This window comes from Lontra canadensis, unplaced genomic scaffold (assembly GCF_010015895.1).
Source record: "Lontra canadensis isolate GAN:19392208 unplaced genomic scaffold, GSC_riverotter_1.0 scaffold1, whole genome shotgun sequence".
NCBI lineage: Eukaryota > Metazoa > Chordata > Mammalia > Carnivora > Mustelidae > Lontra > Lontra canadensis.
The window spans coordinates 94,570,567-94,598,033 of record NW_022630995.1 but is presented as its reverse complement, the minus strand read 5'-3'; the positions used below and the strand labels follow the sequence as shown (position 1 = coordinate 94,598,033).

At 37.0% G+C, this 27,467-nt stretch overlaps 1 protein-coding gene and 1 pseudogene across 6 annotated transcripts in view; one reads left to right on the top strand and one right to left on the bottom strand.

Moving 5' to 3' along the window:
- ANK2 (ankyrin 2) overlaps window positions 1–27,467 on the top strand; it is a 662,258-nt gene that overhangs the window by 378,236 nt on the left and 256,555 nt on the right. The window lies entirely within an intron of this gene.
- On the bottom strand, window positions 3,259–3,771 carry LOC116871355 (annotated as a pseudogene).

Sequence of the window (27,467 nt, the reverse complement as noted above, 5' to 3'; positions counted from 1 at the left end):
ATATGGAAACTTTATCCTTTTCTTTAACTCTGTCCCTGTTCTGACTCTGGCTATCTTATATGAAATATGACCCTATACCTGCTGTGATGCACTTATATATATAAGTATATAAATATTATATATATGTTGATTATTTATGACCGGTCTCATTGTATCAGCCCTCATCTTTCATAGTTTTCTATAGCTCTTAGATTTCTGTGTTGTTTTCTTTTATCCCATCATTCCTGGTGGCAGCATGCATTGCTTACCTGGAAGTCATCTATGTTTGCAAATTTTGACTTTGCATATGAAAATAAAAACCTTTATCTAATTTTCTTCTAAGAGAAATAGGTTCTCATCTACTGGAACAGTTCATGAGAAGTTCTGCAACACTGCAGGAGAGAAAGGGAAAGATGGAAAGCAGAGAAGGCCTAGCAAGAGCATAGTAACTTTGAGCCCCTGTAATTTGTAAGTCAATTTAGTTAGTTTATTTTTAATATGACAGAGAGCTGATCCAGTGTTAAATGACTAATCATTAATCAGAAGGTTAGAATGGACTGGTGTAATGTATTATGCTTAATATTAACATAAAACTGCTTCAGAATACATGAAGAACCACTATACTCTATTAATATAGGTCTTGAACACATTTTGCTTGCTTTTGAAATATGTCTCAGAAGTTGATAAAAGGCAGCCAAGTCTTCAAGACTTTCCTTTTTTTGCTTTTAAACTCTCTTCTATTTTTATTGAAAAATCAACATGATAAAATTAAAGAGCCTTTGAAAAGAGGTTTCATTGCTCTATTACCTTAACACAATCACTTCGTGTTCCATGCTTTGCTTATATTCATAGAGAGATATTTTCCCTGTAGTTGCAGTTCAGTGTAACTTGAACATTTATCATTTATGTATTTAGCAAATGTTGATTAAGTACCTGTCCTGTGATAGGGCATGTTGTAGGTGCGGGGGGAAATTGCTGTGAATAAAAGAAAATCCCTACCCCTATGGTGATCATATTCCATGGAGGAGGGTGGGGAGGCTAGACATTTGACACAATAACCAACAGATCAGTAATGTCAGATGGCAGTAAATGCTATGAAGCCAACTAAAGCCCGGGAAGAGGATAGAGAGTGCGGGGTGGGTATATAAACTGGCGTAGCTAAAGAAAGGAAGACTCCTCTGAGGGGGTGATATTTGATCAGAGACCTAAGTAACGTGAGGGGGTCACCTCTGTGGCTATAGTGTGAGTCCATGCCTGGTAGAGGAAACGGGAAGTGTATGTGCTTGAGAAAGGAACTTGCTTGGCATGCTCAATGTGGAGCAGAAGAGCCAGTAAGTCTGAAACATAGAGAGCAAGAAGGAGAATGGTCGGAGGTCACCAGGAATCACACTGTGAGTACACTGTTGGTGGCAGGTATATGTTGGGTGACAGGAATATGGAAGTGAATAAAACAGACTTTAACTGCCAGAAGTTGGTTTTCAAACAGCCCACATATGTATAAGCAGGGAATTTCAATAAAATGTATTAGATGCCATTATGAGGAAAAGAACAAAGCATAGTGAGTAGCATAACTAACTGTGCCGGGGAGGCAAGGATGCTGAAATGGAGTTTGGAGGGTGAGAGGAATTTTCTAGGAAAAGAAGGGAAGAAAAGGCATTCTAGATGTAGAGGGTATCACACACCAAAGCCAACGAGTTGTGAAACGTCTTGGCATATTTTAGGTTTTGGAAAATCTTTAATGAGATTTATGGGGCACCTTCTTGGCTCAGTTGGAAGACTGTGCAACTCTTGATCTTTGGATTGTGAGTTGGAGCCCCACATTGGGTGTAGCGATTACTTAAAAATAAATTATTTTAAAAAATGTTTACTGAGGGACGCCTGGGTGGCTCAGTTGGTTAAGCATCTGCTTTTGGCTTAGGTCATGATCCCAGAGTCCTGGGATCGAGTTCCGCATAGGTCTCCTTGCTCAGTGGAGAACCTGCTTCTCCCTTTGCCTGCCACTCCCCTTGCTTGTGCTCTCTCTGAAAAAAAATAAAATCTTAAAAAAATGTTTAATGAGATTTTTTAAAATGTATTTTGGAGAGTCATGGGAAGTGAAGCTAGAAAACAGAACAAAATTATGAAGTTCCCAAGTTAAAAAAAAATTTCAAACATTACAATAAAGTATTTCAGACTGCTTTTCCTTTTTTTTTTTTTGCATTTTTAATTTTTTTATAAACATATTATGTATTTCTATCCCCAGGGGTACAGGTCTGTGAATCGCCAGGTTTACACACTTCACATGCTTTTCCTTTTTAATTTGAGTTATTTTATTCTATAAAAGTTTAAAATTTTATTCACTGCATTAAGTTCATTGTTTTTCTCTATGATTTTTTGCCACTCTTTAAAAGCAGGGGAAATTGTTAACCATCAATTAGTAACATCAAAGGGAGATGAGTTATCCATTTCCTCAGTTGAAGCAAATAAAGAGCATTTCCCAAGCTACTTTGATTTTCAGTTTTTGGGAAACAAATCAAGATCTCAAAGTTATATGTATGTTAATACTTATTTAAAAAAATAATGTGTTTCCTAGTTTCCTCAAAAACATTGACTTTCCATAAGTTCTAGAAATACATGTAGTAATATATCTTTAACTGCAATTCCTTGGTCAAGTAATATTACTTTTCAAGAGATTTCACATATTTTGAATGACTGTTATTATTGTTTAAAATTTATTTACTTTATTATCTTCCACCCTGGCTGGAAACCTTTAGAAATGAATTCATATATGTGTGTGTATATATGTGTGTGTGTGTGTGTGTGTGTGTATATATATATATATAAATACTATATATTATATGTAGTATTTATATATATATATAATAGCACATTGGGAAAGTTTATGTTCAGAATAAAGTTTATGTTCAGCATCTAGTGTGTGTGTATATATACACACTAATCTAGTTATGTGTGTGTGTGTATATATATATACACACACACTAGATGCTGAACATAAACTTTCCCAATGTGCTATTTTATCCTCTGAACCTCAACAGATTTCATTTCAAACTGGTTTCATTGGTACTCTCTGTTTGGCTTAGTTTTTATTTCATAATCATAGATTTAACTCTGCAATCCTGCTAGACTTAGAGGGAGATAGGGAAAGGTAGACCCAAAAGAATGGCAGTGAGAACCTAAAGATTATAGGATATTGCCTATTAGTGGCGGTTGAAGGGTGCTCTCTTGAACTACAGAAGTAATGGAATAGTCTGATAGTTAAGATAAAAGCACAAGTCAGATTTATTTGAGTTGTCCACAGTGAGCAATGATGAACTTGCTGTTCTTGACATTCTTGGACCCCAGTCATTCCATGGCTTCTACAATATTCATATCCTCTTTCACTTTGCCAAAGATCACATGCTTGCCATCAACCATACAGTCTTGGCAGTGCAGATAAAAAACTGGGAATCATTTGTATTGGGTTTAGTATTTGCTATGGGCAAGATACCAGGACCTGTACGCTTTGGGATGAAGTTCTCATCAATTAATTTTCCCCCGTAGGTGCACTTACCACTAGTGCTATTATGGTGTGTGAAATTGCCACCTTGACACATAAATTCCCAAATAATTCTGTGAAATATGGAATCCTTATAACCAAGTCCCAGTGCTCAGAATGCCAAAGGTTTCTCCTGTCTTTGGAACCTTTTTTGCAAATAGCTGGCAGGCAGTGCAACCAAGAGGCTTGTCCTTGACTGCCATGTCCAAAAACAGGGTGGGTTGACCTTGGCTAGGTGGCAGCAGTGTTGGTGGCATCTGCAAAACCTCATGGGTACTCTTTTTGAAGATTGAGATGCTTCTAGAATTCCCAGAATAGCATTGTATGCTGTCTGTAAGAAATCAGAAACCATGAATTTTTTTTATATGTTTGAATTGCTGTGTCAGCTATCCCTTGATGCTCTTCATTATAATAAGTACTATGGTGAACAAGTAATGTTTTGGGAACTGCAGGCTGTATAGAACTTGAGCTCAGGGACTGTGGGGTTCTCTAGAGGAGCAGGCAGCTCCCTGAGAGGCCCAATTGGGTCATTGGGAGTTTTCATAGGTGCCTTTTCGGCTAGATGAGAGGGCTTTCATTAGTATTAGCATCATCCTTTATTTTCGAACATAACTCTGCAGTGGAAGTGTTTACCAATACAAGGTGAAGGTTTTTAGAGCACACCACCATCGACAATTGGCCTCACGTGTCTAAAAGCTTGATCATAGTCTTATTTGAATGGACTTCATGTAACAAATCTCAAAAACCTCGGAATATTAATCTTTTACAAAATGGTATTTAGAAAAGAAGAACCTTTGATGTCTCCAAAAGACACTGAAACAAGTCAGATGACCCGAGCTGGCATGGAAACTAACATTTGTCTGCATATGGGCCTTCTGTTAGTGGAACACATTAGTTCATTGACCTGCCACAATTGTTACACAAAGTTAGCACCGTATTACACCAGTGTGCAAACTGAGGCTCAGAGAAGTTGGATGGCTTCTTTATCATTATTATCATTAATTGTATCATTAATTGGAATCCAGGACTTTCTGGCTCTAATGTGCATGGTGTCACCTATCAGTTCTGTTTAAATGCATCATTTGATCTTTCTGATCCTTAGTTCTGCTCTAGTTAATTTTCACAGCATAATGAACCACTCCAACACTTAATGGTTTAAAACAACAACAATTTAAATTCTCTCCTACTCCACTAGGCTCCACTGGCTTTCTTACAGAGTAGTCTCAGGGCAGCATTCCAAGAAGGTGAAAATGGAAGTTGCAAGATGTCTTAAGAACTAGGCTCTAGAACTTTCATGGTGTCACTTCCCTACATTCTGTTAGTCAAAACAACTCATAAGACCGGCCCAGGTTTAACAGATGAAAAATAGATTTTATCTCATGATTATCTCTTGATGGGAGGAGCTTCAAATATTCTACGACCATATTTAATCAGCCACTGTTCTTTTCTGTTTTTAATTTTTTAAGATGTTGTATTATGTCTCACTATTACCAAAGCACTTAAAAATGTTAGAAAGTCAGGTTTTAGATTCTTAAATGTGTCTTCTAATTTTGTCCTACTTTACCATTGTGAAGGAGATATTTGAAAGAAGAAAAATGAGTGTAAAAGCCTATAAATAGAGCCCTCTGTAAGCTAAGGTGTTATTAAGATTTATAGAAGATGCTAGGATTTACAGTTGAAAGGGGTTTTTTATAGATTAAAAATAAAGGAAAAAAGAGATTTGAGACATAATAGGGCATAGAAATTTTCCTCAAGCCTCAGAAGCATAATTGGTTTTCTGAAATGTAATAAAATGTGATTTTTCAAAATTAAATGCTTTGTTGCTTGTGTGTGTAGAATCAGGCAATGAGCAAAAGTTGTGTGAAGTCAAAGTCTTGCCATCCTTTGGGTAGTTAATAGTATTAAACCCAGACACTCTCAGACCAAGAAGTCTGTGGAATCATATTATGGACATGGAATCATCCTGACTAAAGCAGAAATGCCAGATAACTCAATCCTAATTCCTTCTTCTAAAATCTAATTCCTTTTGGCATCTCAAAATATTGTTGCAGTGTGCTAAAATGAGTTCTAAAATGGGAAACCTAAGTGGCGCTACAAAATTGAGATCCTCCAGGGATTTCTTTTCTAAGGCAGGGCTGGGTGAGATTCTGGGACTTTATTTAGGAAGAAGTTCTTACAAATTAACAACCTTGGGAGATGCAGGTTTCCGTTTATGGAACAAAGAAGTCACGAGAATAAAAGGTACAGCATACGGAATACAGTCAATGGTACCGCAATAGTGTTGCAGGGTGACAGACGGTGTTAAGAACAGCACACGTGTGAGCATAGCATCCTGTATCCAGTTGTTGAATCACTATGCTGTGTACCTGGAGTTAATGTAAAATCATGCTTCAACCATAGTCAAAAATTTTTTTTAAATTTTGTATCATTTTTTTTTATAGGTTTTATTTATTTATTTGACAGAGAGAGAGATCATAAGTAGGCAGAGAGTCAGGCAGAGAGTGGGGGGAGAAGCAGGCTCCCCGCTGAGCAGAGAGCCCGATGCGGGGCTCGATCCCAGGACCCGGAGATCACGACCTGAGCCGAAGGCAGCGGCTTAATCCACTGAGCCACCCAGGCGCCCCAACCATAGTCAAATTTTAAAGAAATGTATCGATGCGTCAAAAAATATTAACAACCTGGTCACCTTGACCCCACTGTCCATACTTGCATAGCCTGCTTGCCTGTGTGAGGCATTTGAGTTTGAAACAGTAATAGAATTATGGCTGAAAAGAGTCAAACACCCTGATGTTTGATAACTAAAGAATCTGGGGGTTGCCCCTCAGCATATTGATGGTACATCAGTGACAACGAGTGGAGACTCTCCGGTATAGGGGTACAAAGTGAAAAGATGAACGCAAGAGTTCCGTTTATCTGCCTCCTGTTCAGGCTCTGAATAACCGTGATGCAGAGTCTGCCTGTCTATGAGCCAGACCATAAAACCGGGTTTTGGCAGTAAGACTTCAGCACAGATTGCACCTGCTGCTTTAAAAATGCTGCTTATCCATCATCCTCAGCATCATATCCATGTCCAATCCAACACAGCCTGAAATTTTGACTGCTCTCTATATTCCTGTAAAACAACTTCAAAGAATGGAGAAAAACAATTATAACTCCAGATTGCCTGGAATTCTGAATTCAGAAATTTAGGCAAACTGAATAGTAGTCCAATTCTTTGATCGAATTTTGGATTGGCCATAGTCTTGGTAAGAGGTGACACTTGATGTCTATATTTTTTTTAAAGGTTCTGAGTTGTGTTTGTCATGATTAAATTTTTCTCAGAGTACAGTTAATGATTTTCACACCAACTGGCAATTTTAAGATTGATTAGAAAGAAAAATTAACAAATGGTGGCAGTTCAACTTCCTGAAACAAAGAAATGAAATAGATCAACATGGATAATTTTGAAAATTGTCCAGATTTGTTTTGAGTAATAATAGCTAACATTATTGAGTGCTTATTATGTGCCAGTATTTTAAGAATTCCACATTAATTAAGTCATTATCCCTGTGAGATATCCTCACTTCATAGATGAGAATATTGAGGCATAGAGAGGAAATAAAATTTGTCTATATTCACAGAGTAGAGGGATTTTTTTTTTTTTTTCTGGCAGTTTTATTTCCATGTCTGGTCTTAGTCACTCTCTTCTACCACCTCTTGGGTTGTCTTTCTCAGACATACATCCAGTCCAAAGAATTTCCCAAAGGCCTGGGTTTTTGGACATTGTTACAAAGTGCAAGAGTCTAAACGTTACTGGGCGTTTGGATTATTTTGTATGAAATGTAAGTATTTATAGTCATAGTGTAATGACAGATATAAAAATAAAATCCATCTATACAAAGATTGGTGGAAACTGTGGATTTTCCTTATAAAATAAAATCATGTGTTTCTATTCTAAACATTATTTTTTGGGCACCTGGGTGTCTCAGTCAGTTAAGTGACTGCCTTTGGCTCACGTCATGATCCTGGAATCCCAGGATCCCAGTGCCAAATCGCACTGGGCTCCCTGCTCAGTGGGGAGTCGTTTTCTCCCTCTGGCCCTCCCCACTCTTGTGCACTCTCTTTCTCAAATAAATAAAGAAATCTTTTTAAAAAAGCATTATTTTTCTCTTCTAAGATGGCTGAGTAGAGCCCAAGTACATTCTCAAAATTATTTTTTCAATGTGGTCATGTGCAAAGATAAAAATTAAGGTTAGAATATTTTAATTTCCTCGGAATGATATCTGGCCACAGGATTGCCATCTACGTTGTCAAAGTATACACTTCATTTTATACAGTACCTATTAGAGGGCAAAACTGCCCTCCTCCCTGACTGTGAGGACTGGAATTTAATAAATATTAAACTTACTGAACACAAGGAAGAAATAGTGAGAAGAAGCAACTTAATATACAGGCAAAAACAATGGTACAAATCCTTGCTATTTGTAATTTGTCCATAGACCAAGAGTGTGGACATCACTTGAGAGCTTGTAAGAAATGCAGAATCTCAGGTGCCAGCCCAGACCCAGGGAATCTATGTTTACATCAACAGGTGATTCAGACGCACACTAAAATTTGAGAAGCCCTGGGCTAAAACCTTTGTATTCCATTAGTAATTAGTTGTATAAATACGAATAAATCACTTACTATTCTCTGTATTTTAATTTCCTCCATTCTTATCACTTAGTATACATTGATTTTGAACAAGTTAATTCTGTAATCTTCGTTTAGTTGCCTGTAAAGTAGAGGTACTAATAATACCTACCTTATATTATTGTAAGAATTAAATGATGTAATAGTTGTAAGGTTTGTAGAATACTGGCTGCATGTAGTATATAGTTAATAAATGATTGCTGTTGTTATGTTAGTTATTTCCCTAATGTACTATATTATAGATTATATGGCAAGTTGAATAATAAATTTCTCCCTAAATTTCCTATACAGATATATAAATGTGCTTTTTTCCATATTCTCCACTTCATGACATACTGCAAAACTGTTTTTCAAAGTGGTTGTACCAATATAGATATGCTTTTAAAAATTGAGAAATTGGGGCACCTGGGTGGCTCAGGTGGTTAAGAGTCTGACTTTTGATCTTGGCTCAGGTTCTGATTTCAGAGTCATGAGTTTAAGGCCCACATTAGGCTCCTTGCTGGGCATGGAACCAACTTAAAAAAAAAGAAAAAGAAAAAGAACTGAAAAATTAAAAGCAGCAAAATTTTCCAAGAGTTAAAATGCCCAGTTGAAAAAACACTGGCATGGGGATTGGACAGGCTGTAATCTAGTCGCAGTTCTTTTTTTTTTTTTTTTTAAAGATTGATTGATTGATTGATTGATTGATTTGACAGAGAGCACAAGCAGAGGGAACAGCAGAGGTAGAGGGAGAAGCAGGTTCCCCATGGAGCAGGGAGCCCGACCTGAGCCAAAGGCAGCCGCTTACCAAACTGAGCCACCCAGGTGCCCCTAGTCCCAATTCGTTTGACCTTTAACCTGTCATTTAATCTTTTTGGCTTTTATGGTAATTAGAATATTAAGTGCTTTAAAATACTTACAGTACTACTCTATGGATTTTGTAGAACTGGCAAAACACAATAATTATGCATATGCTACTTTTTAAAAGATTTTATTTCTGTATTTGAGAGAGAAGGAGAAAAGGAGCATGAGCAGGGAGAAGGGCAGAGGGAGAAGCAGGGAGCCCAAGGCAGTATCCTGGGATTATGATCTGAGCCGAAGGCAGAAGCCTAACCGACTGAGCCACCCAGGTGTCACTGTACGTATGCTAGATCTCTTTTTTATTTTTTTATGCTTTTATTTATTTATTTGACAGAGAGAGACACAGCGAGAAAGAGAGCACAAGCAGGGGGAGTGGGAGAGGGAGAAGCAGGCCTCCTGCCAAACAGGGAGCCTGATGCGGGGCTCAATCCCAAGAACCTGGGATCATGCCTGAGCCAAAGGCAGCTGCTTAACCCACTGAACCACCCAGGTGCCCCTGCATATGTTATCTTAATCTATAAGAATTTGTGATAGGAATTTGGGATGACTGCTGTTTTGTGGCATTGATGTTGGAAAATTTTAGAAGCTTCAGAATCTTTCAGGTTATTAAATTACTGTTTCAGCCACAAATATATGCTCTCTCTATATTTAATCCCAAATTCATTATTTCTACAAGAAATAATTTGCTATTTGAAAGTCTGCTCATTATATAAATAGTATCGACACATTTATTAAAGCTTCAGATAAAAGTCTTCTGTCCTCTCTTCTATCACCTTATTGTCCAGGCGCTATGTGACCACACTGGCTGAATCTTTGCAAGCTTGCCACAAATCTTCACTGGATGAAAGGCAGTGACTGTGTCACCCTAATTGTTCTCCTTTTGAAAATTCATTGAAATTTGTTGCTTCCCTTTTTTAGTGATAGAGTTTGTAACAAAATACCAACTCTATGATAACTAAGAAGTGTTTGGAATTCACTGTGATTCTTGGATGAAAATCTGTCTCACATTCATAATTAATTCAGCCAGTGTTTATGTTGGACCTGAGTGTATAATGAAACTCTCATAAATGAATAGAATTCTTAAACCTTCCATAGTTGGTTGGTTTTGTTTCTCTTTCTCAATTAGTGATGGTAAATTTTCCTGGTGAACATGTGGCCAATGCACTAAATAAATGTTTGCTTGTTTTTTTAAGATTTTATTTATTTATCTGAGGGAGAGAGAGCATGAGCAAGGGGGAGGAGCAGAGGGAGAGAAAGAAGCAGACTCCCCACTGAGCGGGGAGCCTAGTAAGGAGCTTGAATGCACAACCCAGAGATCATGACCTGAGCTAAAGGCAGATGCCCAACTGACTGAGCCACTCAGGTGTCCCACACTAAATAAATATTTAAATTGAATTGGATGTTGAAATGATTGCAAATTAAATAAAGTCATTTTTTCCTGCTTATTCTAATGTATCTGCAAGTCATATTCTATTGAAGTGCTCTGTGATTTAAAAAGAATAGTTTCTTAAAAACTAAGGGGATGCTATTTTGCTTAATCATTAGATTCATAAGTAAAAACTCTTATCAACTTATCTCTGAGGCAGAGACTTTGAGTCATTAGGAAAGAGATGGTCTTGAGGGAATCCCATTGATATAAAGTTTAAACATTTGGACATTTAACTGAAAACCTTTGATTATATATTTAAAACAATTACCTCAGCACCAAGAGGCCCAGAAAGAACTTACTGTCATAGAAAGCAGTATATTGCTCTCACGTATATATATAAAGTTAAAGCTACAGTGGGTCTCAGTTATCTTATTCTTTTTTTTTTTTAGCAGCCTTTTTTTTTTTCAAGATTTTTAAAAATTTATTTACTTGACAGAGAGATAGAGTACAAGTACATAGAGTGGCAGGCAGAGGGAGAGGGAGAAGCAGGCTCTCCGCTGAGCAGGGAGCCCCATGTAGGGCTCCATGCCAGGCTTGATGCAGGGCTGGATCCCAGGACCCCAGGATCATGACCTGCTTAACCGACTGAGCCACCCAGGCACCCCTTTTTAGCAGCTTTTAAAGATATAATTGACATAGATACGTAGTGTGTATATTTAATTATATATAATTGACATAGATAGCGTAGTGTACAAGTGGATGTTTTGACATATATATAAACCGTAAAACCATCACCACAATTGAGATAATCAACATATTTAGTGATCTTTGGATTGATGGAGGTATTTCCTTGAAATCAGAACCAGATTCCATTTTTTCTCCAGGAAAGATTTTTTACTACTGGGTTGAATTTAAACATTAAAATGAGACTTGTGTACACACAAAATTTATTTGTGTGTAGTCCCAAAGCATTGTTTTCCAACTGTAGTTTGGATCTATTCATTTTAGAATCTAGGGTGTGGCTGGAGTGCAAACTGTAGCATGACTGGCCTCCAGTGGTGTCTTTGAAGAATAGCAAGGCCGCTCGATTCAAAGCAACAGGTGAGGTTTACAGAAGAGCTATTCCATGTTGGCTAAGATCATACACGTGCATTAATTGCCAGGGCTGATGAGATGGAACGTCCATCACGGGAGGTGGGAACTATCTTCCTCTAATCTTGGGATTCCCCCGTCTGGAAAAAGTGTTCTGATGCTAGCAGAAGCTTTCATGGGATTGTTGTTCAGAACCTTTTCCTAGAGGAAGATTTACAGCTGATTTTCATTTTCTAAGAGAAGAGATTGACTTCTTTCTGGCTATCTTCTCTCTGCTCTGCTGATACTTCCTCGAAATAGATCCTTATTGTATCACCTGTTTTTTCTTTCGTTCCTTTTTTTTTTCTTACGGCTTTTAATTTTGTTAAATACTTCAGAAACTCTGAAATCACACCTGTATAAGTAAAAATTAAGGATCCATGGAACAATGGCATTGTTAATGTGAAGTGATTTTAATGATGAATAAAGGTAACTGGGAGGTTTGCCTGTGATTAGTAACAGGCATGGAGACAAGAAGTATTACAGATCTTAAAATGCTATGTTTTGGCATGTCCTTTCTTGCTAATATTTCTCTCTTTTAGTCTATCGTCCACAGCAGTAGAAAGAGGAATCATAAATAAAATGAGGGAAACCAGGAGCGCCTGGGTAGCTCAGTGGGTTAGGCCTCTGCCTTCGGCTTGGGTCATGATCCCAGGGTCCTGGGATTGAGCCCCACATCCAGCTCTCTGCTCAGCAGGGGGCCTGCTTCTCCCCCACCCCGCCCCCCTGCCTGCCTCTCTGCCTACTTGTGATCTGTCTGTCAAATAAATAAATAAAATCTTTAAAAAAATGAGGGAAACCAGGGAAATAGTCTAGGTTAGAATAAGTGAAGCAGATACTGCGTTTTTCTTTATAAGTGTAATAACAATTCTTCTATAGAAAGTCAAATCCTTCATCATAGGAAAAAGAGAACTTCAGATACTTGGATTGGCCAGGACCAGTTATGAGTGAGGCATGAATATCTGTACCACCACTCATTTTTTCTCAGACTTTTCTGCTCACCCCCTCCAGGCCGCCGTCAGTACTTTTCTTCCTTCTGATTTCTAGCCAAGGACAGGAGATCTGGAATCTTTTTTTTTTTTTTTCCCCAAGGGCCTCATCTAAATACATTTATACTGTATATCTCACTGTCTATGTATGTTCACATTTATGTTCTTCTATACTTTTGGTCCTTGAGGGTTTGTATTAGTTAACTGTAATTCAGACAATGGCAGATGGAGACCATGTCTGGACCATGTCCAGATTTTCTTAGGTCTCATCACCCGTGGATACAAATGAAGTCAGTTTAATGGTCACATATTTTCTTTGATGACCCGTAATAGCATCGCAATCTCCTGAAAACCCTGCTCTTCTTGCCCCATTCACCACTCTTTTATTTCTTTTTGGAGGGAGTGGGGGCATCTCGGGGGGGGGGGTCTATCATGTGCTTATGAACGAGTCGTGTGAACCATCTCATCAGCTGCTGTAGAGTGTCTGAACACATCGTTCCTTTTCTTTCACTTCCCACTGCTCTATCTCCAGGCTCCACTGAGTCACCAGCACACTTCAGGTGCCAAGGATACGTGTTACGTGATTGAAATTCATCCCCCATTGTATTATGTTGAAGGGTGATTGAAGTAGTGTAGCTTGTGCCCCAGTGCCTTACAAAATCCATCCCAATTCTTTATAAAGTTCAAGTATGCAGAAGATTAGGGAGCTGAGAAGGAGTTAAGTGTCTGTGACAGCAGCCAGCTCTTCCTGTTTTATGTTCCTGCATGAATCTCCTGTGATTTGCTTCTTCTTCCATTTGGATGAGTTTTTACCAAAAGGCTCCCTGGTCTCTTTATCAATTAGAATTAATTGATTAAATAATAGATTTGCCATTAGAACCAGTGCAGATCCACAGTAAGAGTGACTTAAATAACTTAGGAGTTCATTTCTCTCTCATAAAATAAATTGAGACATGAATAATCTGGGGCTGGTAAGGTACACACTCTACTGGGTCAGAAATCCAGGATTCTCTCCTCTCTTCTGCTCTGTCGTCCTCACCATGAGGCTTCTACCTCATAGCCTGAACTGATGGTTCAAGATCTCACCATTATGTCCAGCAAAGTGGAGAGAGGTAGGGAGGGGTAGTCATGCTTTGTCTTTAAGGACACTTCCAAAAGTTCCAAGCAAGTCCTTTTAAAAAAATCTTACTGGACAGCATATAGTTACATGACCACACTTGGCTTCTGATGATGCTGGAAAATGTGCAGTCTTTACTATGGCAACCATGTGCCTGACTCTGATTGTGATGATTTTATCAAAGCAAGAAGGGAGAACAGCTATTAAGGAAAAACAAGTGGACTTAGCCACAGTACCATGCAAACAGTCCTCTGGAACACCCAGCCTACCAGTCAACCTTGGGCTAAACGGGTATTAATCACCCCTAAGGCTGTCATGGGCTATTTTATTTGGCCCTCGTATGGCAAAATATTATCACTCCTTTAATTTCTTTTCTGGCTAAGATTTTCTGTTATTTCCAAAATTATCCAATGTGCTTTTCCTTTTTCTTTTTGTTTTTATCTCATTGGATTAGCTTAAAGTGAGACACTCTTTCTCTCTGTGTTGTGCTAGAATTATTTATATGATGTGATTGATTTCCTGACTGTGATCTTCGTACCAAATTGTGTCAAATGGCATGCTTTGATGACAAGCATTCATTCCCTTGATAACAAAACCGGATAAAGACACGACAAGAATGGGAAACCATAGACCAATATCTGTCATGAAAATAGATGTAAAATTTCTCAATAAGATACTGGCCAAGAGGGGTGCCTGAGTGGCTCAGTCAGTTAAGCATCTGCCTTCAGCTCAGGTCATGATTCCTGGGTTCTGGGATCAAGCCCTGCATCAGGCTCCCTGCTCAGCAAAAAGCCTGCTTCTCCCTCTCCCACTCCCCCTGCTTGTGTTCCCTCTCTCGCTGTGTCTCTCTGTCAACTAAATAAATAAAATCTTAAAAAACAACAACAACAAAGTTTACATGTAAAGGCAAAAGATCCATAAAAACCAACACAATACTAAAGAATAAGAGTCAAAGGACTGAGACGACCCAACCTGAAGACTTTTTTTTTTTTTTTTAAGATTTTATTTATTTGTTTGACAGACAGAGATCACAAGTAGGCAGAGAGGCAGGAAGAGAGAGAGAGAGAGGAGGTAGCAGGCTCCCTGTGAAGCAGGGAGCCTGATGTGGGTCTTGATCCCAGGACCCTGGGATTATGACCTGAGCCGAAGGCATAGGCTCCAACCCACTGAGCCACCCAGGTGCCCTAACCTGAAGACTTATTAAAGAGCTGCAGAAATGAAGACAGTATGGTATTAGTGAGCAAATAGACACAATGGAGTGGAAATAGACACAGTGAGTGGAACAGAATACAGAGCTTAGAAACAGACTGTTTCAAATATAGTCAATTGATCTTTGACAAAGGAGCAAAGGTAATTCAAGAGAAAGGTAGTCTTTAACTAATGGTGCTGAAATAATTGGGTATCTGCATTCAGAAAATGAATCTAGATGCAGATGTTATACTTTTCATAAAAATTAACTCAAAATGGATCAAGACTTAGTTGTAAAACTCCAAACCATCAACCTTCTATAAGATAACATACAGAAAAAAAATCTAGGTTACCTTGGGCTTTTAGATATGACACCAAGAGCATGATCTATAAAAGCAAAAGTTAATAAGTAGAGTTTCATTAAAATTTAAATCTTCTGTTCTGTAAAAGACACTATTACAAGAATAAAAAGATACGCTGCAGACTGGGAGAAAAATCTTTACAGGACACATACCTGGAAAAAAGGACTTGTATAAAAAATATGTGAAGAACTCTTCAAAGTAATTCAACCGTAAGAAAATAAACAACTCAGTTGAAAAATGGACAAAGGAATGGAACAGACACTTTACTAAAGACGACAGTACAGGGATGTCTGGGTGGCTCAGTCAGTTAAATGTCTGCCTTCTGCTAGGGTCATAATCCCAGGGTTTTGGGATCAAGTCCTGCATCAGGCTCCTTGCTCAACCCCTCCCCTTGCTTATGCTCTCTCTGACAAATACTTAAGTAAAATCTTGAAAAAAAGATAAAATATTTTTTTTTTAAGGGAGTTGAGGGAAATTGGAAGGGGAGGTGAACCATGAGAGACTATGGACTTTGATAAAAGTATTTTTAAAAAAATAATACAGATGGCAAATAAAGCATATTAAGATATGCTGGACATTATTATATGTTTAGAGAATTACAAACAAAACAATGAGACATTAATGTACACCTATTAGAATTTTTAAATTCCAAAAAACTGATAATATCATATGCTGGTAAGGATGTGAAGTAACAGGGACCCTCATTTATTACTGTGGGGATGCAAACAGCAGTTCTTAGGGAAGTCAGTTTGACAGTTTCTTAGCAAAGCTGAACATAGTTTATCATGCAATCCAGCAGTTATGCTCCTAGGTATTTAGCCAAATGAGATGAAAACTTCTGTCCACAAAAGATACTGCACTTGCATGTTTATAGCAGCTTTAGTCATAATTATGCAAAACCTGAAACAATCAGGATGTCCCTTAATATGTGAATGGATAAATAAACTGCTGCAGCTATACAATGGAACACTTCAGTGATCAAAAGAAATGAACTATCAAGTCACAAAAAGACATGGAGGGATCTTACATGCATATTGCTAAGTGAAAGGACTAAGTCTGAAAGGGCTCCATATTATTTGATTCCAACTGTATGATATTCTGGAAAAGACTATACTACAGAGGTAATAGAAATATCAGTGTTTGCTGGGGTTTCTGTTCTGAGATGGAGTAGTAATGACTCAATGAAGCATGGGGATTTTGAAGGTGGTCAGACTATTTTGTACCATCCTTAAATGTTGGCTACATGACTGACATCCCAAGTTATTTTCCCCTATACATCTTAAGTTTTCTCCTCTTTGGACCAAAAGAAAAGGATGTCGCAGAGAGAGGGAAGGCAGGAAGAAAGAAACAGGACAGAAGAAAAAATTAATACAACATACATGCAACATGTAATTACTTTGTTCTGTTCTTCACAGAACTACTTTTCCTCCCTGTTACATTTACCTAAGTTGCTTGCTTTCATCTACTTAGAAAATCCAACTGTAAAATATCTGTTTAATATCTGAAACATCTGAAATTCAGTAGGGACCCCAGGGGAACTTTTCATCAAGCCCATGTAAATATATCCTTGTTTTGTCTACTCCTCATGAGATTAAATCACAAATAGAGCTTTCTTTCTTTCTTTCTTTTTTTTTTTTTTTTTTTGTATTGCTGTAATCCATAACATGAAATGCAATTGATCTTAGTGTGGAACACAGATACGATGATAGCATTTATACCAAGGCGACTTGAAACTTTTCATCTTCTTTCACTTATTTCATTTCTTTATAACCTATAAGAAAAGCCATTTATATTCATATCTGAAAAGACTTGCCATTAAATGCTAAGAAATAAAGACATAAGTGGCTAGGAATGGGCTGAGTTTGATAGCCTTCATGGTCCAAAAACATCAACTGTTTCAAAAAAATAGTGTTATCTAAGACTAAAGTGTTCTTTGAAGTGGAAAATGTCTGTTTTTGAAATAAAGGAAAATATTAGTGATGTTTTAACAACTTTTGAAAGTAGTCAGAAGTTGCTCTAGTATACATCATCATGAATCTATTTTAAGTGACTAAAATATCTTGCTTAGCATTAAGCAAAATCCTGTTAAAATAAGTGCTTAGTACTTTCGAAGCACATAGGATCTCTGGAAATGCATTACTGAATATTATTTGTGCCTTTAACTATTCATCAACATTTAGGAGGAGAAGCTTTTATTTTGAGTGTTTTAAAAGTCAGCTATACAAAGTTGATAGAGTATGTACATTAGACTTATCCATTAGTCATTTTTCAGGAAATGGAATATGTATGCAAATCTGGACATTTATTTAAATATTAAAACAAGAGGAAGATAAGCCTTGTTTTGTAATAAAAGACTAATATTTGAATTTTAGCAAGTTAAAAAAATTAGTTGTTATTTTTGTCCCCTTCCTTCTTCATGCCTGTCATTCTTTCCCTCAGAAGATACACAAGCTGCTTACCCAGGCAGTAATTTTTAAAATATCAACAATCTCAGAAATCTGGGGTTCTGTGGTATTTGATAGTGTTAGAACAGACTGACATGTAAATCTCCTTTATTTCACATTATCATTCTCTAGCCCGTTTCTCTTTTCAATAGTAAGCTGGGAGTAGAACCTCTACCTAATGTTCTTGTTCTCTGAGTGAAATACCAGAATCCTTTTTTTCAAAAGTTAGATGCTGTTTGTATATGTGTGTGTGTGTGTGTGTGTGTGTGTGTGTGTGTATGTGATTTTGATGGAGACGTGGTGGGAATTCTGGGTTAGGAAAAGGGGTAGAAAAAGAAAAGGAGGTTTTTGCCCTTTTAAAAATTTTGAAAAACTTTATTATCACAAAGAACTTTACAAATCTAGACAGCTGCTTTGAAAAAGAAAATAATTGTGTAAAACATAAGAAAAAACTGAAAGAGAAGGTAGGATCATTAAAAAAAAGGCAAGTGAAGTAAATCTGTGAATTCAAATTAGTAAAATAAGGTATAATGGGTAAAGGTGAGGAACCTAATTTTGGTAAAAGTGTAGTATTGTTACTGGACAGAGAACCAATTCTGAACTCAAGTTGGGCTAATCACCACATGAAAATCAATACTCAGGAAGACAAGTGATGGTGGGAAAGGAAAGGCTGCTTTATTCAGGAAGCTGGAAGCCTGGGAGATGTTAGCCTCCTGTCTCAAAGACCGTCTTCCCCACCCAGGTGTGGAAAAAGGGAGGGAGGGTGCCTGTGTTCAGGAGAAGCAGGTACCTGGGCTGGTCTTTTGTTAGCATGACCTGTTTTCAAATGTAATCAGGCCTTATCTGCTGGAAAAGTCTGGTTCTTCACTCCTCAAGGCCAATGGTCCACAAATCTCAAGGAAAAAAGTTTAGTTCTGCTGCAGGCAGCTTGGGTCTGTAAGGCCCTTAAGCCATCAAGCAAAGAGTACCAAGACTGGAGCAAGTTAACTCTTAAGACCAGTTGGAGTGCTGTTACAGGATCCTGGGACCCCTCCTGGCAGTGGCTAATTAAGGACAATGAACAGCAGAAATCGGGAATAGCTAGACTTCAAATACTCAGTGGTTGGGTGTTTGTAGAAAATGGCCCCAGGAAGTAGGTGATAATCCCAACAGATTGAGAAGGTCTAATGGACATGACAGCAGTACCCCAGCAGGCACGTAAAGAGTGGAAACAAATTCATAAGGGGAGGTTTGGAGATTCATTAGAATGATGGGCAGTTGGTAACAGGCAAATCTTGTCCGTAGGTAGCGCTTCTGAAGTCCTATGTGTTTTACCGACCTAGTTTGGGATTACTTTTTGACACCAGAGCTAAAACATAGTTGTCTAAAATGAGATGCAAAAGTGGCATCTCATCTCATTTACACTCTGGCAAATTGGAAAGGAATTCCTTAATCCCTTTTTGCTTCAAGATGGGATTAGCAGAATTTGGAAGTGTGTGAGTGTGGGGAAATTGAAGAGACTGGACCAGGCAAAAACCTTAGGAATGATTTAGGAAGCTGCAGGGATGGAGACTAGGCATGTGAAGAGAGGGTTAAAAATAAAGTTTTAAGTAATACAGAGGAAGACAGGATTTTTTTTTAATTTTATTTTTTAAATTTTTTTTTATAAACATATAATGTATTTTTATCCCCAGGAGGAAGACAGGATTTTAAAAAGATTAGCTATGTGAGGTAAAATTAATCAGAAATTGATCCAAATAGTCTTGAGACTATTTCAAGACTCATTCATTTTAAAACTTACTATTGAGGTTTGCAAACACTGTATCAGTGATTTTCCGGTTGGGTTTGATATAAGCATGAGGGTTCATTTGTAAAACAATTTTTGTAAAGATAGTCATAGTCTAGGACCTGACATGCTTCAGAAATTTAATATCCAAATTAAGAGCTGAATATTCTAGAGTGATTCTGCCATTGTGTTGAAAAATTTTCTTACTCTAAACAAAAAGCCTGATCTGTATTACTCCGATGTCTATAAGACTAGAACTGACTTAATGCATATTAGTGTACAGTTGGAGACTGCATCAATGAATAATTTTTAAAATTATAAATATAGCAATCTAGCCTAGAATGAGGTTAAGAGAAATACCAGTTAGGGATGTGACAACTGAGAACTCACAAATTCCTTGCTTGTGCTCAGATTTTATTTGCTTTGTTTTAATTTCTATTTTATTAAAAAAAACCCTACACAATTTTTGGATTTATAATCTGCATTTGATTCTTCTAGTTTAAGATTACATTGTATGGCTTGGCAGAAAGGATATTTCCTGTCTCTTCTGTAAAACAGAAAAATATCCATTAAACAAAACAAACTCTATATATATATATATATATATATATATATATATATATTAACGTAAGCGTTAGCGTAGTCCTCTAAATCTCATAAAACAGAATTCCTCAAATAGTACTTTCCTATACGAGATTTAATCTTTTTATCCAGCAGAGGGCTATCAAACTCCATTAATTTCTATTTACACACAAAACAACATATAGTTTATTTCACTCTTCTGTTTTCTTTCTTTTTTTTAAGCAGTAAATTCTTTTCTCAAAATGGAGATTATTGACGCACCTGGGTGGCACAGTCAGTTCAGTGTGGGACTCTTGGTTTTGGCTCAGGTCATGATCTCAGGGTCATGAGAATATTCTCAGGAAATGGAGTTCCATGTAGGGCTTTGTGCTCAGTGCAGAGTCTGCTTAGGATTCTCTCTCTTCCTTTCCCTCTCTTCCTTGGGCCCTGTTCTTTTTCTCGCTCCCTCTCTCTCAAATAGACAAATAAAACAAAAAAAAAAAAAAGGAAATTATCAATATGTAAAGGAGATCTGCCTGGAGCTAATTGCATAAGGGGCGGGAGCTGTTGCTGCAGAAACCTCAGCAAGGTGTGGAGGGTAATGGAAACTCCCAGCTCTGATCTATCCAAAAAAACATTCTTTCAAATTCAAAGTCAGCTCTTCTTGGGTAGAGTTGTAAGTATTTTTCTCTCTGTAAAAATCCAAATGCTGACACAGCAGGGAAAATACATAGCAGAATGATGTCCAAGGTATGGAAGTTCCTCATACTGGGCTTGTCTTTAGTTGTAATTACAACTGTGAGGTTGTAGTCTTGCTTGCTTTTATTTTGTTTCAGGAAAGATAGCACTTTATCTCCAATCTTATGAGTGAAAAAACCATTTATTTTAACAAATTTTCTTCACAGTATTTCACTGGTATGCCATATTGATGGACTGGTTGACTATGTACTTCTTTATTTATTATGGTAGTGGGGCCAGTTTTGCCTTCTACCAAAACTGAATTTTAGTGATTAATTATAAGATTGAAAAAGCATTCTATCTCCTGACCATTGCCACTTTGCCTTAGTAATAAATCCATTGGCAGAAGAGCCTTCCGTTTGGAACTATGCCTACTTATTGGTCTAACAGTAATTATCCCTTGTTTTGTTTTTCCATTCAAAACAAAACTTTTGCATGGTGTCCCTTTATTGGTGTTGAGGCCTGGTCCTGAACTGGTGCTGAATTCATTGAAGTAAAATGAGTATAAAGAGCTGTGTTATCGTGGGACTAACAAATACTTTCTCAGGCACATTTTTTTTTTTTATAAGATTTTTCTATTTATTTGAGGTAAGAAGGACAGAGGGAGAGAATCTTCATGCAGACTCCCCACTGAGCATGGAGCTTTCAGGCACACATTTTGTCTTAGTCTGTTCAGGCTGCTATAACAAAGTACTGTGGGCTGAGTAACTTATAAACAACAGAAATTTCTCTCTCACAGTTCTGGAGGCTGGAAATCCAAGATTGGGGTCAGGTGAGATTAGGACCTCTTCCAGTTGGCAGAGTTCTTGTCTCCTAACTGGGTGGCAAGGAGGTAAGGAGCTCTGTGAGCTCTTTTATAAAGGTGCTAATATCACTCATGGCCTAATCACTTCCTAAAGGACCTCCCTACTAATATCAGCACATTTTGCATTAGGATTTCAAAGTATGAATTTTGTGGGAGGGACACAAACATTCAGACCAAAACCCATGTTCACTGATTTTTAGACTCGTACTAAAAAAGGATGGTTAAATAGAATATAAAGTGATAAATACTGCTTCAGAATATCTACCTTTAGCCCCTAACAGGAAGTCATTGAAGTCTCAGCTCGTGCCTTAGTGTACTAATTCTGACTATGTAAAACATTAAATCAAAACCTTCAGTGAACAACACTTAGTTGGTTTATTTAGTATTTAATATTATGTAATGTGCCTATAGGTAATAAAAAGGTAGACTTTAAAAAAGAGATAGTTAAAGAATATGAACAAATGAACAATGAACAAATGAACAATGATACATACATCCTTTAAATGTTTTATTTTAACTTGAAGTGTGTAGATTGGAATTCTTTTACCAATGATTTAATGTTTAAGAGTTTTCTACCATGTGGGGTTTCTCTTTGTCTTTTTTGAATAAATGGTAGGTACTGGTAGGTATTATCTGTACTTTCTAGTTTGCTGTCTTTTAATGGGAGTCAGAACTGAAAGACACTTGCAAACCAATCTGATTGTGGAATTTCTAGAGGTTCCCAAAGCTTCCTCCCCAATCGTTTACATTTGTATGGCTGTATCCCTAAATCAGCAGTGGTATTTGTCAGGGATTCATCTTTATCAAGTCCTTGCAAAGCATTCATATTAATTTTCTTAAAACAAGAGCATTGCTATACCCATATTTCATTAGATAATAGGGAGACCTATTTAAATTATGTTATTGTAATAACAAATAAACTGGGATAAAATGGTTGGTAGTAAACATATGTGGCTCTTGGTAAATATAAAATTTTCTGGTGGGAGAAGTATGCACACATAGTATAGAAAAGCTAGTAAGCTCTAAGCTTTTTTTTTTTTTTTTTTTTCCTAAGAAAGCTTCTTTCTTTCTTTCTTCCTTTCTTCATTTCTTTCTTCCTTTCTTTCTTCCTCCCTCTCTTTCTTTCTTTCTTTTCTTCCTTCCTTCCTTCTTTCTTTTTTCTTCTTCTTTCAACTTTTTATTTAAATTCTAGTTAGTTAACATGTAGTGTAATTTGGTTTCAGGAGTTGAATTTTAGTGATTCATTACTATATGAGTCATTACTATATCACCCAGTGCCCATCACAAGTGCCGTCCTTAATACCCATCACACATTTAGCCCAGTGATCCACCCACCTCACCTCAGGCAACCTTCAGTTTGTTCTTTTAACTATAGAGTCCCTTATGGTTTGCCTTGCCCTCTGTTTTCACCTAATTTTACATTTCCTTCCCTTCCTCTATGTTTATCTGTTTTGCTTCTTAAATGCCACCTATGAATGAAAACACATGGTATTTGTCTTTCTCTGACTGGCCCATTTTACTTAGTGTAATACACTCTAGCTCCATCCACATTATTGCAAATGGCAAGATTTCATTCTTTTTTTAATGGCTGAGTAATATTCCTCTGTATGTGTGTGTTTGTGTGTGTGGTGTATACCACATCTTTATTCAATCATCAGTTGATGAACATTTGGGATCTTTCTATACTTGGCTCTTGTTGATAATGCTGTAAACTACAAGCTTTTAATATGCAGTGGGCATCACTCAATGTTTATAGAGGGAATGGAGACATTGTTAAGTAAATTTAAGAACTTCTGTGTCTTTCCAGAAATGGGGAAAGAAAAGGTTAATTTGCTTTCTGTGAAGACACTGAGAGCTAAGTGTTTCACAGGACTTGAAACAGTAAAAACTAAAGATGTTTTTATCTTACCAAATTAATTAGGTTGAATATTGGCTGAAGTTTCTACGTAAACCATCAAGTTTGTTTTCATATAAAATTTTCAACGTGTGAAATAAAATCTATTGTATTTTTTCACGCATCCAATTCATCAGATTTTGGTGGCTTTTTTGTATTCTCAAATGTTTAAGGATGCAATTTTCTGTTAAGATTTATTCATTATCAAAACTTTCTATTAAAAAATATAGCTTCTAAAGTCCTGTAACACTATAGTCCTACAGTACATATTGTTCCTACAATTTATTTGATACTTAAAATGCTCATTTACCTAACATTTATTATTGTCTGTTCTTAGGCAAATTAGTATAGCTTGGTGGAGAGTTAGAGGAAAAAAAAGTGAAATAACCTTGAATCAATGAATTTAGATTACTTAACTTCCCAGCCAAGTGATGCTACATTGGGGAAACCAGACTGTTGGTTTGTTTGTTTATTTTTATAGCTCATCCCTTTTTTGTCAGTGGCTTGTCCGTATATAGTTCTATTATTTGAAATCTTTATGGGTCTGTTTCTCTGTTTTGTTGTTTCTGCTGTATGCTAGGTTGTTTTGAATTTTTGCTGGTCACTGTACTTGGAAAATTATTTATGCAAATAATCTGAGGCCAAGGATGAAGGTCACTCCTTCACAGAAGATATGTATTTACTGTAGTCTCTGTGGTTAAAAACAATTTGGAGATCACCCTAAACTAAGTTCAAGGCTTGAGTTTTGTTATAACTCCAGGCAATGAAACCCAGAGTGTAAATATGCTAGAGCACTGGTTATTTATTATTCTACCTGTAGCCCAAGAGTTTAGATTTTTGAGGTTTCAGGTGATTGGAGGGAGGCTCCCCCTATTAGACCTCACACCTTGTATAGACACTGGCCTTTGATTACTGCCCCCTTGCTTAGGATGTTTTCAAAATGAAAGTTCACATTTTCTAGGAAAATACACTCAGGAAACAAAAGCAATTTCTCTGCTTGTTTATCTCCCAGTGGTTCCATTTTCCTTCAGAAATCCCTTATTATCATGTCAGCTATTTGTTGCTTTTAAGAAGTTATTTATATTGTATCCAGCGTTCCTAGCTTGTTTCAGTGGGAGGGTTGGTCTGAATGACCTGGCTTCTATTTGCTGGAAATATACGCTGTATAGGTAGGTGCTTCCTCTTTCAGTAATTGATTTGATTTAGAGGTGATAGAAACACCATGTCACCAAGGTTTGATTCTGCCTTACCTTTGAAAATGTGGTTCCAGAGAAAGTTTGATTGAATTTTATGCTTTGGTTTCCATATTTATGGACTATGACTTTGCATGAGTAGGTATAAGATGAAAAGTGCTGGTCATGCCTAAAGCAAGAAACATTGACTGCCTAGCAACAGATTTTATTTATAGGTCAATTAAACAAGGGTTGCAATAAAAGGGATAGCTTATATCTGTTGGTGAAGAAATGAAAATGGTGCACGGGAACTCTTCCTGTATCAGTGTATATGCTGGGAGGGTGGGGAGATAGTTAACTAAATGTGGTGGCATTGGGAAGGGGTAATAATCCATATGTTTATACCATCATAAAAATTACTAACCACCCATGATACAACAGGAGTAGTTTTTAGCACTTCAGTTTTCTGGTACCAAGAGTCCAGCCACAAGGGGGATTTTTTTTTGAATGGTTGTGCTATTGGAACAACATATTTTTTAAGTTTTTTATATTTATTGCTGTATCCACTGCACAAAAACTCTACTGGATATAGAATTGATTGTAGGAATTGCCAGAAGTGTTTGTAGCCATGTTTTAATGATAAGGGCACTGGGTTGGAAAACTAGAGATCTAAAACATCTGTGACTGATTTTATTGGTCTTCTTCAGCTTTGAATATATTCTAAGCTTGAATTTTGCCATCTCTCTATTGTTAATTTTGAATAATAATGAGATATTTTGCTATTAATTTACTGGCTGGGAATGCTGAGTAAGAAAGCTATAATCCATGGTCCATAAAAACTATAGGATTAATAGCCCAGTCATTTAAAACCCACATTTACTAGCTTTCAAGCCTTACCACCTTATATGCAAATATAAATTATTTCACAAAAATTTAAGAGACACATGGCTTAAATTTGGAGTCACATAAATGATAACAATTAAAAATAGTTTTGTCTCAATACCATATGATTTCACTCATATGTGGACTTTAAGAAACCAAACAAATGAACATAGGGGAAAGGAAGAGAAAATAATATTAAACAGAGAGGAAGGCAAACCATAAGAAACTCTTAACTATAGAGAACAAACTGAGGGTTGCTGGAGGGGAGGTAGGTGGGGGCTGGGTTAAATGGGTGATGGGCATGAAGGAGGGCACTTGTTGGGATGAGCACTGGGTGTTTTATGTGGGTGATGAATTACTGGATTCTGCTCCAGAAGCCAGTGCTGCACTGAATGTTAATTAACTTGAATTTAAATAAAAATAAATAAATAAATAAATAAATAAATAAATAAAATAAATACATTAACAGGTGACCATTAAAAAATAGTTTTGTCTCCATCAAGAAAAATGAATCTTTGCCTTTTGTAAATAATTAATTAAAACAGGGTCTAGCACACTACCCCAATAGCACTTCTAATTCACATTATGCAAATGTGAAAGTTTCAAGCATTGATCTCACTTCTCTCTCCATTACGAATAAGGTTATTTCTTTTGAGATGCTAAAACTACTAGCCTGTAATTCCTGAGTAAAAATATAATTCTTAAAATAAAAAGAAAAATTTCTTTATGGATAAAAGGCACACAAATCTTGTCTTCAGAGATCTTCAGGACAAACAGGCTTACATCTTAACCACAATTTAGTGCTTTTTATTTGACCAAAATAAAAGGACTAAGAAATATGCCCAGAGTTCTTACAAAAAGCTGGTACAAACTCAAAAGGCAAGTTATATGTCTTTTAAAACACAACAGTAAATTGTCAGGAGGCGTTACACCAAGATCAGTATGTTTTTCAGAACAAAAGTTTATTTATGAGAAGAAACCAGCCCTGAGAAGATATTTAAAGATATGCAGAAATGATTTAAAACTTGAGGCCAAGCATTTGAAGATTGAGAAGCAGCTTTCTATTTGAGATCTGAATATCTGTAGTTATAGTTACTGTAGATTGTACACAGTGACTCCTATGTTGTAGGAAGTCTGAAAATAATTCACTTAAAAGAGCTGGGTTTTTAAGACTATATCATTTCCACTAGTGGATCCCCAATGCTTCTCGACTGGCTCACGTTAGGCCCTCAATTACTGTTTTGATTAGAAGGGGGCACCAGAGGTAGATGCCATATGGTGAAGAGGTGACCATGAGAAAAATTTTAATTTAAACGAAGTATCTTTAAAAGGCAAATATTAATTGCCAGGTTTTCAATCTAAGATAACATATAGTAAGTTAAAAGGAAGACAGATTTTAACCTTGTGAAGCTTTTCCAATTTCTGAATGAAGTTACTTCTTTACTTCCCGTCAAAGCCCAGAGAAAGTAAATTTGATTAAGAAGCCTCAATGAAGGGATTTTTCTGTCAGAAGAGTTTTTCACAATGAGTAAATCCAAGCCCATCTACACAGGCTGACTCCAGTTTACACAAGCCGGGCTAATGCATATTCATTTTTGGTCACCTGGGCTGCATTTTGGGGATGACTGAATGGAGCTGGGGATAGGGGTTGGGGGGATGCAGGGAGACATAGGCTGTCACTCTCTTTTCCTTGTGAACTGTGGCTTTTTTGATTTTCCTTTCTCTGTGCCTTTTCCTTCCCTCTGCTCATTGGAGATGTGGCTGTTGCTGGTAATCCCCTGACCATTCTCACAGTCATAGGGCAGCAGTCCATGGTGACAAAATGCTAACTATTTATGATCTTCACTTCGTGTGGCTTTCTCTTCTCTATGTAAAGGGATCTCCAAAGGGAATCTTTTCACTTCTTCCGTACCCTTGTTATTAGCTAGAAAGTTCCTTCCTTCCTCCCTCCCTCCCTCCCTCCTTCCTCCCCTCCTCCCTTTCTTTCTTTCTTTCTTTCTTTCTTTCTTTCTTTCTTTCTTTCTT